General features: G+C 40.3%; 1 long non-coding RNA gene across 1 annotated transcript; it reads left to right on the forward strand.

Annotated features, from left to right (window-relative positions):
* Window positions 1-12,092: 12,092 nt before the first annotated feature.
* LOC144456200 (uncharacterized) lies at window positions 12,093-14,364 on the forward strand. Its single transcript, XR_013485112.1, has 2 exons — window positions 12,093-12,948; window positions 13,678-14,364. It is a non-coding gene; the product is annotated as an uncharacterized LOC144456200 (long non-coding RNA).
* Window positions 14,365-14,882: the final 518 nt, after the last annotated feature.

Here is a 14,882-nt window from a genome sequence, read left to right on the forward strand (position 1 = left end):
CATAGGACATAGAACTGGAAGGAACCCCAAAAACCACCTTGTCCAGTCCCTTCATTTTAAAGATAAGTCAATCAAGGACCATGGCCTTACCTTCCTTTAGAGATTAGCTTATATACTACCTCCTCCATGAAGCCTTCCCTGATCCCTTATATAAAATCATTTAATAAATATTTATTGAAATTCTGTAAGTTCCTTAAAGTGAATGCGTACATCGTATCAATTCCTTATGTTTCTCTAATTCGGCTAAGTGAATTTTGGTTAAGGCAAAAATTCAAAAAATATTTATTGAGTGATTTTGTCCAAGGCACTGTATAAAATGCAGTATTTAACTATTCCTCATCTGTAAAATGAAGTTGTTAGACTATATCTTATATTCTCTTCCATCTCTTGCTCCTGTGAGCTATGGTTCCTGCTTGCAGGAAGCTTACCATCTAACAAAAGGCCTAGAAGGACATGTATGCAACATTAATTGGGTGTCTTGTACTGTTCATTGGAATATTGGAATCAAGTGACCCTCCATATGTGTACATGCCAGGAAATTAAGTAATGACACTGAATGGATATGAAAATCATTTCTTTGTAGTCACATCTTGTATATCATATGAGACTGTAAAGATCACCTAGCTACTGAATATATTTCAGAAAAATATTCTGTATTGGAAATATATTTTTAATTGTGTTTATGTATACAAGGGGACCCATGAGAACCTGGGACCAGTCACCTTCACTGGTCACCAAGCCACAGTTAGAAGCCAGGAACTTTCACGTACTCTGCACCAGCCTGCCAATGCAAAAAAGACCAGCAATAGCTGCTATCATTGAATGGAGAAGCAATTTTCCCTTCTCCAGCCACCCTCTCTGCCCTACTGCCAAGTTGCCAGCAGGCAAAGGATACTGACTGACAACTATATGCTGACCTCTTATCCCTTCCTCTGCTGGAGATTTCCCAGAGCCACCTCTTTCTAGTTCTTAATCCCACTCTCTTTTGATAGAGGACCAGCCATTATTCCCCAAGATCTTTTGGGCCTTGTTATCTACCTTGCTGCTTTTCTGGTCTAAGTACTATCTGCCCTTTCCATCTACCAGGAACTAAATATAAACAAGAGCTCTTCTTTTATATGTTACCTCCCCAATTACTTGCAGTTCCCTGAGAACTTGAGAACAGGGACTGTCTTAGTTTTCCCTTTGAATAGTGGATGTTTAGCACAGTGCTTGACATGTAGTAAGAAGACTGGAAAGGTAGGAAGGGACTAGGTTTAAAGGGCTTTGAAAGACAAACAGTGTTTTGTGATTGATCTTAGAGGTGATAAGGAACTACTGGAGTTTATTGAAGGAGGGGGCAAGAGGAGGTGGCATGTTCAGACCTGTAGTTTGAAAAGATCACTTTGGCAGCTGAGTAGAGGATGGACAGGGAGACCATCCAGCAGGCTGTTGCAGTAGTCCAGGACTGAGGTGATAAGGGCTTGCACCAGGGTGGAGGGAGAAAAGGGGGCAACATACCAATGTCTTAAAATATGAAGGAAGAAATGACAAGGGTTGGCAATTAATTAGATATGAGGAAGGCAATTAAGAGTTGAGGATGACATCTAGTTTGTGAGCCTTGGTGAATTGGGAAGTTAGGAAGAGGGAATGGTTCAGGTAGAGGCCAGGGGTTTGTGTGTGGCCAGGGGTGGGGTGGGACATAATGAGTTCAGTTTTAACATGTTGAGTTTAAGATGTCAACAGGACATCCAATTCAAGATGATCAGTAGGCAGTTGGAGATGTGAGCCTGGAAGTGAGCAGAAAGACAAGGCTGGACTAATAGGTATGAGAATCATATGTGTCGAGATGATAGTTGAATCCAGGGGAGCTAATGAGATTGCCAAGTGAAGTATTGTAGAAGAAGAAGAAAGGGCTAAGGACAGAACCTTGGGTTGACCCACCATTATTGGGCAACACCTGCATGAAGATCCAGCAAAGGAAACTGGGGAGTGTTGACACAGGTAGGAGGAAAACCAAGAAAAACAGTCTGAAGAAGTCCTACATAGAAGAGAGTATCAAGAAGAGGGTGATAGACAGTGGTCCACCATTCTATAGTGTCCTGTAAAGGTAACAGAGAAGTCAAGTAGGATGAAGATTAAGAGATCACCAGTAACTGGAGAGAGAGGTTTTTCAGGAGAATCACTGAACTGTGATCATGCTGGGATTGTCGTGTAAATCTTTTCCTACACACAGTGTTATAGCTCTTGGAAATTAAGAATTAGAACCCATATTTACCAAAATTGAAAATTATTTTTCAACAGAGATATGCTCTTTACTGTTGAAATGCTTTGAAGTCTGGGTTAAAATGCCTGTTGCATCAATGTGAAAATGAGAAGTGGTCGGAGTTACTTCCTTTTCATTTGGTTGGTAGACCCTTAATGAGCTTTTTAACCATTCCAGTTCTCCTCTTCTGTCTTCTTACTATTATCTCGTTTAATGTTGCTGTATAAAAAATTTGTACCTACTTTTCCTGACACGACATACTACTCACCTCCAAACACAGCAGAGTCGGGCCCTCTGGCCTTTTTGCTGTTCCTCATACACAGCTTTTCATCTCCCTGGCTGTGCCCTATGAGATGGGAATGCACTCCCTCCCTCCCCTCTGAGGCTTCTTGGAATCTTTTTTTTTTCTAGATTCTGATCAAGAGCCACCTTCTTTGTGAATTTTTTCCTGTCCACAGTCGCTGTCTTCCTCCCAAAATGAGTGTGTATCCATGTTGTACCCATATTTGTTCTTTTCCCCAGGTGGACTCTAACCTTCTCAAGGACAGGGATTGTTTCTTGTGTTGTGTTTTGTTTTTATCCCCAGCACTTAGTACAGTGCCTGACACGTATTCTCAGTGTCATGCTGGTAAATGTTGAACAACCAGATGTCTGAGAGAAATAATTTTGCAGGTTATACTTTTAAGGGCAGCTAAGTAACACAGTGGATAGAGTGCTGGCCTTGACCTCATGTGGGGGTTTTCTTGGCAGAAATTCTGGGGTGGTTTGCCATTTCCTTCTCCAGCTCTTTTGACAGATTAGGAAACTGGGGCAAATATGGTTAAGTGGCTTGCTCAGTGTCACCCAGCTAGTAGGTGTCTGAGGCTGGATTTAAACTTAGGAAGATGAGTCTTCCTGATTCCAGAACAGGTACTTTATCCACTGTGCCCCCTAGCTGCCTTGAAATGCCCTTTAGAATTCATCAAATAAGACCCCTTCATTTTACAGTTGAGGAGACTGGGTCTCGGAGAAATTATATGACATTTTATGAATCACACAGCTAGTACGTGTCTCAGGCGGGCAGAATTGGAACCTAGTAAGGTAGTTCAGTGAATAGAGCACTGGGCCTAGAATTAGAAAAACCTGAGTTCAGATCCAGCCTCAGATTTTTATTAGCTGTGTGACCTTGGACAAGTAACTTCACTTTTCACCCTCAGTTTCCTCATCTCTAAAATAAGGGTTATAATAGCACATACCTTATAGGGTCATGAAGAAGCAAGGCTCTATCCAGTGGATAGAGCACTGGACCTGAAGATAGGAAGGGAAGACCCAAGTTCAAATTTGGCCTCAGACGCTTACTAGTTGTGACCCTGGGCAAGTCATTTAACCTCTGTTTGCCTCAATTTCCTCAACTGTAAAATGGGATTCATCAGAGCACCTACCTCACAGTGTTGTTGTGAGGATTAAATGAGATAATATCTGTAATACACTTAGCAAAGTGCCTGGATCATAGTAGGGCCTTAAAAAATTCTTGTTCCCCCTGCTCCCCATTTTCCAACATGCTATCCATACTTCAGATTTTTTAAAAATCTTCAAGTTAGAAAATTCAACACTGGTCACCCATCCCATATCCTTATCCTCCTTCATCTAAGAAATGGCCTGCCTTTGCTGTAATCCTAAATTTTCTATAATAATTTAGAGTATGATTAGCTCAGTTTGAGATGAGGCTCTTACAAAAGTGCCATATCTAGGATAACACCGTAGTCTTTCTGCCCTGCTTGTCATCTGAGTCTGCCCACTTGCAAAAAGATATGCCTACCTAAATGCAAGCAGAGTAGCAAATATTACAACGTAATTAAGAGGTCTGCCCAAGGAATGAAACTTGTACTGAATCCAACTAGAGGGAACGGTAACTTGATACTGTTTACAGTATAATATGACATTTATAATACTTCAGTGATTGATGATTTCATCAGTAGGTTTATTCCCCCTGCTTGATGTGAATTGCAATGTCTTGTAGACCATTTCAGTAATTTCACTTTGGATGGCCAAAAGTTATCTGTATCATCCTCAGAAAATGATCATACATACAGTCCATGTCATTAAGCCCAATCAGAGGTTTCATCTTATAAATCTTCTACTGTTTACTTTTAAACTTTCCTCTTCTTTCCTTGATAAGAGTAGGGGTTGTAACTGGGTTCTGTATCCTCAAGTGCATATTAAAGATCACCTTCCCCTCCCCTCTGCCTTTTCCCATCTCCTCCAGAAAGCAGAGAGGAAAAAGGGAGAAAAGGGCAAAACTCATCTGTCTTAATAGTCATTCATAGCTCTGGTGAGTAGTTTGGCACTGGAGGGGGTAAAAGAAGTTGGTTAAAACGACCCTTGGGGATTCTAGTAATCCCTTGTATCCCTCACTTCCTTCCCCCAGCCCTTACCGACAAGCAATAATAATTGCTGACCAAAGGGTGTCACAGAATAACCCTTCTGGAATGAGGTGTCTCAGAAGAAAAGACTTCCCTGAGGTCATCTCCAACAGGGCAGCGAAGAGGGAGACAGCAGTGGGGACCACATGACTGCTGCTTCTCATAGTTTGCTAATTAATACTATAAAAAGCTTTTCTAAAATAGTTTGACCCATCCCTTAGTCACATGCCTTCTTCCAAGTTAGGCGAGGGGAAGAGAAAAACATCCCTTGGGTCAAGCCTTTGCAGGCGGAAGAGGCGTGGTAGGAGAGGGAAGCAGGCATCTTGCTTGCACCTGAAGGAGTAACACCTACCTTAATGAGTGTCAAAACACTTGAGTCACCTCCATTTTATCTGCGCTACTATTAAGTCACTACTTCCTTGGACTCCATTATAGGTGGAAGGGGATAAGATGAAGTATTACCTCTATAACTATTCTAGCCCTGGTGAGCCTCAATAGCCTTGATCCTCAATGTGTTTCCCCTTGCTTCTCCTGATTGATTTTCCACTGTCTCATTCTTGTTGCCATCCTCTTATTTCATTAACCCAGAGTACATATCTCCTTCAAAAAGAAAAGAAAAGAAAACAGCTGCATTGAATTGGAACCACTCTGGTAATCACGTGGGGGAAATTGCCTGTGTAATTAAGACCCCATCTGTAGAATGCTAGTGGTACTGGTGATGTATGCAACTTTGTGAAATTAACATCCAGGCAGAAGAGATCATAGACAGAAAAAAGAGAGGCCTTCAGGGTGTCCTGTTAGAAGCCTTTTGAAAATCCTGGAAAACATTAATAGTCATTTTTCAACATCTAGTCAGGCTAGATTTTAAATTACAAGTGACCATCACATCAGCCTTAACCACATGGTTATTATTGACCACATATGTACATATGGGTATTTTTCCTGCATAATTACAACTATGTACCAGGAGAACAGATCAATGTTGTTTTCCTCTCTACCACTAGTTCTTCTCTGTCTGTCCCAAGGAAAAGGCCCTTCTTTATTGCTTACACTCCACATCTTTTTCTTTGGGCCCCCTGCTTCAATGCTGTTCAGCCAACCTGTACACATTAGACTTCATCAGTCTTTACACAGTCTCTCTGTTTTCTTCCTTTGTGGCTCCCTGGACTACCCTCCCATTTGTTTATACAGTTTTGACCAGGAAGTAGAAAAAGAGACCTTGTTTCACCATTAACTTACAAGGTGCTCTTAAGCAAATCACTTGGTACCTTTGGGCCTCAGATTCTTCCTATATAAAATAAGAATGATCAATTTCCCCACCCATGAAATAAAGGAATTGAAATAAATTAGTTCTAAGTTCACTTCTGAGTCTATGATTCTATAACAAAAATGTATTATTATCAAAAGAAACTAATTAGAGAAAGTTAAAGAAACACATTTGTTTTTATTCTCAATTATTCTCATATTTTCCCAGAGTATTTTTGTGTGTAGATGTCAAATTTCCTCTTACTATTGTGCCTTGTAGCTCCTAAGCCCACACCATTGGGAATCCCAATTAACCAGTCATTCAAGATGAACGTCAACTCAGAAATCAGAAATACTCCACTCACAAACCTGAAACCCTCTATCTCACAAGTGCACACAGTGTCCACAGAAGACGATGGAAACAAACTTGCAAAACCAAAACAGGTACATGAGTATGTTATACATGTACCTAGGACCACTCACAACCTGTTATTGGTGCCCTTTGATTTCCTCAGCTGCAGCATAATTCTTTAAGGGGAACAGTCACTCTGATACTCCACTTAGGTCTTCTCATTCCTGGGCTGCTGACGTAGCATCATGCACTTTTAGCAAAAGTGGAATCTGTAAGCCTGGGTCTTTCAGAGCTTTAGCAGGTCTTTTCTCTTGGCTGGACTCTCGAGGATTTCCACCTCCCAGGAAAAGTTAGTAATAAGGGTAAAACCTTCTCATTTCTAGTCATTCATGTCTTCCAAAGAGCAAAGTCAAAGCCCATTTTCCTCTCCAGTCAGCATTTCTAGACAGCAGGGGGCAGTATAAGCTCTGAGACCTCTTCCCACTCATGATCCAAACACCTCTATTTCATGACATTAAACCAAAATCTATGTTTCTGCCATTGACACCATAACTAGGCAATATACATTTTTCCCATAGTCACCAAACACTTTTAGGAACTAGGATTTCCCAATTATTACCTTCAAAGTCCTCATGACAGTCATATGTAAAGTATATGATGGTAAATAGGGCACTCTGTCCCTCTTTACCCTGAATAACTACCTTCCCTCTGTGGAGCTACATTTTTGGTTTTTCTCTCATAACTATCTCTATTCTACCCCTGTATGCCCATGTATACATTCATTTCATCTTTGTATCACCATTGCCTTGCTCATAGTAGATATTTAACAAATATTTGTTGAATTGAGTATCTTCCCTGAGCATTATGGGGAATACAGAGAAGTCTCATGAAAAATATGTCTGCTATGTTCAAGACACTTACAATCTAGTTAGATAGTGTAGATTAGGTTAGTTCTGTAATACCTGTCAAGATCCCTGCCACATAGACCAGGGCCAATTTTTCTCTAAAAAGGCTATGAAACTACCCTCAAGACCTACTTGAGCCAGTAAACTAAGGTCCAAAAGTTTGACCTAACCTCCCCATAAAATACCCACAGAGCTGTCCAGAGTTAGCTAGTGGTTCAGTGGATAGAGTAGTGGGCCTAAAGTCATAAGACCTCAATTCAAATCTTACCTCAGACACTTTCTAGTTGTGTGATTCCTCTCTGCCTCAGTTTCCTAAACAATAAAATGGGGGGCATAAGAACACCTACCTCCCAGGGTTGTCATAAGGATGAAATGAGATCATATTTGTAAAGCACTTAGCACAGTGCCTGGCACATAGTAGGTGCTTAACAAATGTTTGTTCCTTTGCCCCTTATCCTAGAGGCATTAGAAAACCACTGCAGTTGATTGAGTAGGGGTCAGATATGTCCTTAAGGAAAATCACTTTGGCAACAATGTGTAGGATGAACTGGAATGGTGAGAGACTCGATTCAGGGAAACCAATTAAAAGGCTGTTGCAATAATCTAATTGAGAGATGGTGAAGGCCTAAACACAGGTTGTATCTGTGTGACTGGAGAGGAGTCAATATGTGAGAGATATTACAAAGGTAAAAATGGTGATAGTTGTCAACTGACTGGATATGTGGGGTAAAGGAGGGTGGAGAATTGAGGATAATAAGGTTACAAACCTAGAATGAAAGGAAATAGAGATATTGGAAGATGAGTGGGTAATGGGGAAAAGATAATCAGTTTAGTTTTGGACACAAGTTTGAGATGTCTATGGGTCCTCCATTTTGAAATATCCAATAGGCAACTAGTGATGTAGGATTGACATTCAGAGGAAAGCCTGGGGCTGAATGTATATGTGCATATATAAAGGTCAGAACCTTGGGAAACACCCACAGATAGGGGGTATGACATAAATCAGCCAGGGCAAAGGAGAAGGAACCGTCAGACAAGGAGGAGGAGAATGAGGAGAGCATAGTAGAAGGTTATCATGAAAACCCAGAGAGAAACCATGTCAAATGCTGCAGATACTTCAAGAAGGATGAGCACAGAGAAAAGATCATCCAACTTCACAATTATAATAATAGATCATTGGTAACTTTGAAGACAGGAGTTTCTGTCCAGTGATAAAGAAGCCACATTGCATAGGGTGAAAGAGCAAATGAGAGATAAGGAAGTAGAAGCAGTAAGAGTTGACTACTTATTCAAGAAGATTGGCTGAGAAAGGAAGGAAAGATGTAGGACAATAGCTTGGTGGGTTTTTGTTTTTATTTTAAGAATGGAGGATATTTAGTTATGTTTGAAGGCAGTAGGAAAAAAAAACATAAGATGGAAGGGGAGGGGAGGGATGATTGAGCATGTAGTCCTCAAGATTTAACCCTATTACTCATTCTTTTCTCTGTGATTAAAAAAGAGAGCTTTCCTTACTTCTCCATTTAAAAATGTTTTCATTTTTTTTTGTTTTTACATCATCATAATTTTCCCTAGTATCACTTTCCTAGTATCCCCCTCCCAGAGAGACATTCCATATAACAAATACTATTTTTTAGACAGAAAAAAAGGAAAAAGAGGAAAAAATGAGTACAACCAAACCACATGTTGAAAACATCTAAAAACTAATAAATGTAAAGATTTAAGCTTTTGGGATAAGCAGCTCTCTTTGTGGTGGCTAAGAATTGTAAATTGAGGGGATGCCCAGCAATTTGGGAATGGCTGAACAAGTTGTGATATCTGATTGTGATGGAATACTACTGTGCTGTAAGAAATCATGATCTGGATGATTTTAGAAAAACATGGAAAGACTTGCACACAGTAATAAACAGTGAAATGAGCAGAACCAAGAGAATGTTGTATACAGTAATAGCAATATTTTTTGAAGAATAACTGTGAATGACTAAGTTATTTTGAATATTATAAATACTCAAATCAACTACAAAGGACCTATGCTAGCCACCTCTAGAGAAAGAACTGCTAAATAGAAGTATGACTAGCATTACTTTACATATATTTACAAATCTGTGTCAAATGGTGGCCTTCTGTAGCATGGGATAGGGAAGGAGGGAAGGAGACAGTTTGGAACTTAAAGCGTAACCAAAAATAAATTTAATTTAATTTAATTAAAAAAAAAGGAAAATGTCCAAAATCATGTGTAACAAGCAACATCTCCCACCTCCATGAAGGGGTGGGTTGGAGGTTCCGTCTTATTTCTCTTCTTTCAAGTCATGCTTGATGTTTAAAATTTTGCTCTGTTCCCTTTTGATTTGTTCATGTGTGGTTGTTCTTTCCATTTACATTACTGCAGTCATTGTGTATGTTGTTTTCTTGGCTCTGGTTACTTTATTCTACATTAATTGCTCCTGTTGTCTGCAATTTTCCACATACCCTGCAAATCTCTAAAAATTCCAATTTAATTATCAGTGGCCAACCCACAAATAACCAAAATCGAGAATGTGAAACCTATGAATGTCACAGGATGACTGTATAAAGTGTTGGTGTAAGTCTAATTTCTCTTAGACTTTCCAGTTTTCCAAGCAGTTTTTATCAAATAGTGAATTCTTTCCTAGGTAATTTATGTTTTCCACTTTATCAAACACTAGGTTACTGAGTTCCACTGTTTCTGATTCTCTATTTTTTATCTACTTCATTGATCTACTTTTCTATTTTTTAACCAAAGCCAGATGATTTTGATGATGGCTGCTTTATAATATAGTCTGAGGACTGAAATCACTATTCCCCTTTCATCCATTTGGAGTGGGTAGGTGGCCCCAGACATTTATTAGCTGTGTAACCCTGGACAAGTCACGTAACCTTATTTGCCCCAGTTGCCTCATCTGTAAAATGAGCTGTAGAAGGAAATGTCGAAGCACTGGAATATCTTTGCTAATAGGTTATAATGTACATGGAAGGCCTTCCAGATGCAAAAGAAATGTTCCAGGTTTTAGAGTGAGGTCAGAGGCTTGAAGAGCTCAATTGCCTAAGAAGTTCTGGTGATAGCAAACTTGCTTCTGGGGACAGAGACCTTTAATACTTTTGTACAATACCAAGCATCTCCCACCTTTCCCCCTACCCAGCCTGAGTTTGGAATGTGTAACTGGGCAGAGTGTCATAAGTAAAGAGAAATCTTCACTGTGAGAAACCACCTCTGAACCAAGAGGGATTATAGAACAGGAGAAATTAAATCTACCTCAAAGCTGAGACTTCGAGGGAGTCAAAGAGGAGAAGCTTCTTCAGATCCGAGGCTGAAAAAAGGACCATAATGCCCAGCTGAGCCAGAGGCCATATTGTAGGTGGTGAGCACTGCAGCTGCCCATCAAAGAGTAAGCAGATCTACCTGTTCAGCAAGGATACTGGGCCCTGTGAAGAACCGAGCTGCCCAGTGACTTCCCAGGCTTAGTCTGACAGCAGCTGTCCAGAGTCAGAGAAGCCTGCCCAGGCCAGCAGCGGCCAAGGAACCTGCCCTGACTTGACCCATCAAAGGCAAGACTGCATATCCCATGAAGATCTAGCCCATCTGAATGGGGGAGGGATCCAGCTGTCATCCACACCACATCCCAAAGCAAACTTCATGAGGACCTCTACAAGATGGGGGGGAGGTGGGTGGGAAAAGGACAATAAACCCTGCAGTTCCTAGGGTTGTGAATTGCCTTAGCTATGAGTGTCTCATAAGTGTATAGCTTACTCCTATTAAAGTGTAAGCTCCTTGAGAGGGCCTAGCATTGTACCCGGCACAAAGTAAGTACTTAATAAGTGCTTTTTCATTTATTTATTTATTCACTCATGCCACTTGAGTAAATGTTTTTGCTCTATCTGAATCTACTAGCTGGTTATCTTAACACTCACACTAGTGGGGGTCTCATGAACTATTTAAATTAAGTACCCAACCTGTTATCCCCCAATAGACTGTGTGCTTCTGGAGAGCAGGGATTGTCTTTTGCCTTTCTTTGTACTCCCAAAACTTACCTTGTTGCCTGCTACATAGTAGGTGTTTAATATGTGCTTAGTGACCAACGGACCCCCTAAAACCCTGGGCATAGTAGTACTTGCCCCTCTAGGCACCCAATCTGTCTATAGCATTTCAACTTGGAGGATGAATCCAGAAGGACTGCTGCATAATGTTGTGTATTATGTTTGTCTATATCTATATCTATATCTATATCTATCTATCTATCTATCTATCTATCTATCTATCTATCTAACTATATGTTTGTAAATCTGCTAGACTGTAAGATCCATGAGGAGCAAGACTGATTTATCTAAACTTTATTATCTTCTCAGGCAGTACTGTACACTGTATAGGCACTTAATAAATATTAGTTGAATGTTAAATAAAATCTCAAATTTAAAACCAACTTAGGAATCCCAATTAATTTTGATTGTTCAGAACATTTTAATTTCCACATGTTTCTTGACAAATACTTCTTTGGTCATGCTTTGCATGTAGTGAAACAGAGAGGGCTGAGTCATGAGGGGGTGGGGGTTATGGTTGAACATAAAGTGTGTCCTGAGAGCATTCAGTGTCCTCTTCCCTTTGTGATTCACTTGAGGATGAAACTAGACATCTCAATGTGTAGGTGCAGAAGAAATCAACTGAGACTGGCATTCTCAGGCAGGTAACACCCAAATATCCTTGACTTTACCACCAAGGGAACAGAAAATGGAAAACAAAACAAAAGCCAACAAGTGACAAGTCAGTGGAATTTGGAGCCCATGGAAGAGATGCATCACATTCTTGTCAATGATCCAGTGACCCTTGAAGCTCCATCAATAAACTGACTTGCCTCTTGGCCACCATCCCGACAAGAGCTCCTTTCTCAATTTAGATCACAGGGTAAAAATCCACTTGGCAGAAATGCTTTCAGTGGCCTCAGATGTAGTTTTATTCCAGGATGAGATCACAAGACCAGCTTTCTAATAAAAGCCTTTTTAAGACACAAGTATACAACATGAGCTGCGGGGTGTACTGCCTTATTCTTGTAATTTAAGGAGAAAATTTTAAAAAGACCCTTAGATGGCCCGAACCAAGGAGGAAAATCAAGATCTTAGGTGGATTCCCTGCCCCTCCAGCCAGTCTCAGAAGTTAATGAGAAGAAGAACCTGACCCTGCTTTATATTTGACATATCATTTAGACCCAAACTGCTTGATCATTGTGTACCTTCTCTTGCAAATGTTTTAGTCTGAAGACATTATACCAGGAATCTGAGTCTACAGCGTCCTCACCTCTTTCAGAATGAAGTTGGAACAGTTTTTGTGGCTATAGGCCAAGGCCTGTCGGATCCAGATCAGAGGTCCAAATGATCAGAGAGTGGGGAAAAGAAAAATGGCAGATTAACACAAGCTATTTGAGGAACTAAGTAACCATTATACACTTGACAGAGCTCCTCCTGTGGCTCAGAAAATTAAGACAGCAGTTACTTAAAATAAATGCATATGGTAAAATCAAATTGAATTTTTTTCATCTAAGAAGTGTGGACTTATGTAGTAACTTTTTCTCTATCCATTGTCTCCTCTTCCCTCCTCTCTGGGCTCTACTTTACTAGAAGCATCAACACTGGAGGAAATTTTTAGCCACAGGTTTGTGGTTCAATTATCTGGAGACTAATTATGACTCAAGTGAATATTCCTGTTTACAAAGAACTAAGAAGTAATGGGTTTGGCTACAGGAACCTCTGCAGAAAATATTCTCAGTGATACATGGTAAACATAAGAGAGACCAGGTAAGCAAGAAGGATCTAAGAATGTGAATCATGTGACTTTAAATACCTCCAGTTAAAGAGTATTCTATATTATCTAATGGACTGTGGAAAAATGAAAAATCATGTGCTGGGCTGCTTGTAGACCTAGGCAGGCCGCCAGAACTCTCTTATAATGCCAGTGTTGGGCCTATCCCAGTCTATTGCCTGATAACGTATTTTCCATTTAAGTAGCATGAATATCTATGGAGTCAAAGAGGTGCTTTTAGTCTCTTTAAGTTATGACAGGGAAGGAGTGCCTGGGTAAAGGATCAAATGTCTATGTTTTTGTTGGGGTTTTTTTGCTTTTAGGCAATTGGGGTTAAGTGACTTGCCCAGGGTCACACAGCTAGTACGTGTCAAGTGTTTGGTCTGAGGCCAGATTTGAACTCAGGTCCTCCTGACTTCAGGGCCAGTGCTCTATCCACTGCACCACCTAGCTGCCCCGATCAAATGTCTATGAACAAGACAAATGCAAAGCAAAAATCGGACGGACACTCTGTTTAACACTAGAATCCCCTGGGGTCTGCTGGAGTCAGCTCATACTGGCTTGTAACAGTTTACTGTTAAATTTTCAGAGGGAGCATTTACACCTCAGAAATCCATCAAGGTTCCATTTATTATTTTGCTGATTATCTAAACTTAAGAAAGTGTTGGAGAAAATGTTAATAATACAGATGAAACCTGAAAGTGTGTCCTGCTTTTTTTTTTTAGAGCGATTTGTTAAATATTTATCAGCATACCCTGCAGTGGCAGCCAAGCCTGGTAAGGAGCCCACTCAGTGGCCAAGGAACCTGCCATAGTTTGACCCATCAAGGCAAGACACAGCATCCTGTGAAGAGCTGGCCCGTCTGAGCAGGGGTGGGAGTCATCTGTTATTCACACCGTGTCCCAAATCAAACTTCATAAGGACCATCCAAGGGGGGGAAAAAAAGGACAAAGAAGCCTTGCAGTTTCTAGAATAGCATATCCTACCCCAACCCTAAGGCATTTCACAGTCGCCTGCTTTTGCATCAGGTTCAGCACCTGAAGATACCCACACACGCACACACACACACACACACACACACATCTCTGGATACATATGGTTTTTAACTTAACTTTTATTTAACAAAAATCTACTTTATCTCTTTCTCCACCATTAAAAAAAAGAAGAGAGAGAAACAAAATCCTTGTAACAAATATGTATAGACTAATTCCTGAATTATTCATGTCCAAAAATATGTATCACTTCTCTGTCAGGAATTATGTATGCCTCATCATGAGTCCTCTGAAATCATGGTTGATGAGTATGTTGGTCAGAGTTTTTAAATCTTTCAAAGTTTTTGTCTTTGCAACATTGCTATTGTATAAAGTTTATGTTGTATTATATAAAGTGTTCACCTGGTTCTTCTCACTTCACTCTGTGTCAGTTATAAAAATCTTTCCCAGTTTCTCTGAAACCTTCCCCTTAATCATTTCTGATGGCCCAATAGTATCCCATAATTTGTGCAGCCACTCCCCAGTTGATGGGCACCCCCTCAGTTTCCAGTTCTTCATCACTACAAAAAGAGCTGTTATAAATATTTTTGGACGGATGGATCCTTTTCCTATTTATTTGGTCTCTTTGGATTATAGGCTTACTAGTGGTACCCTAGGTCAAGGTGGATTTGCAGTTTAGTGACCTTGGGGGCATAGTTCCAAAATGCTTTCCAGAATGGCTGGACCAGTTCACAGTCCCACCAACACTTGAACACTAATAAATAAATGGGCATTAATGTGTCCATTTCCCCACAGCGCCTCTAACATTTACTGGACAACCACTATAACAAGAAAGGCAGATTGAGAGGTAAAGTTCACCAGTGGAAGTGGCAGGAAGAAATTGATTTAGTGTGCAAATATTGCAGTGGGGCCAGTTTGTCCCAATAATGCACAGAACA

This window comes from Phascolarctos cinereus, unplaced genomic scaffold, assembly GCF_003287225.1.
Source record: "Phascolarctos cinereus isolate Bilbo 61053 unplaced genomic scaffold, phaCin_HiC Scaffold_3;HRSCAF=262, whole genome shotgun sequence".
In the NCBI taxonomy this organism is placed as follows: domain Eukaryota; kingdom Metazoa; phylum Chordata; class Mammalia; order Diprotodontia; family Phascolarctidae; genus Phascolarctos; species Phascolarctos cinereus.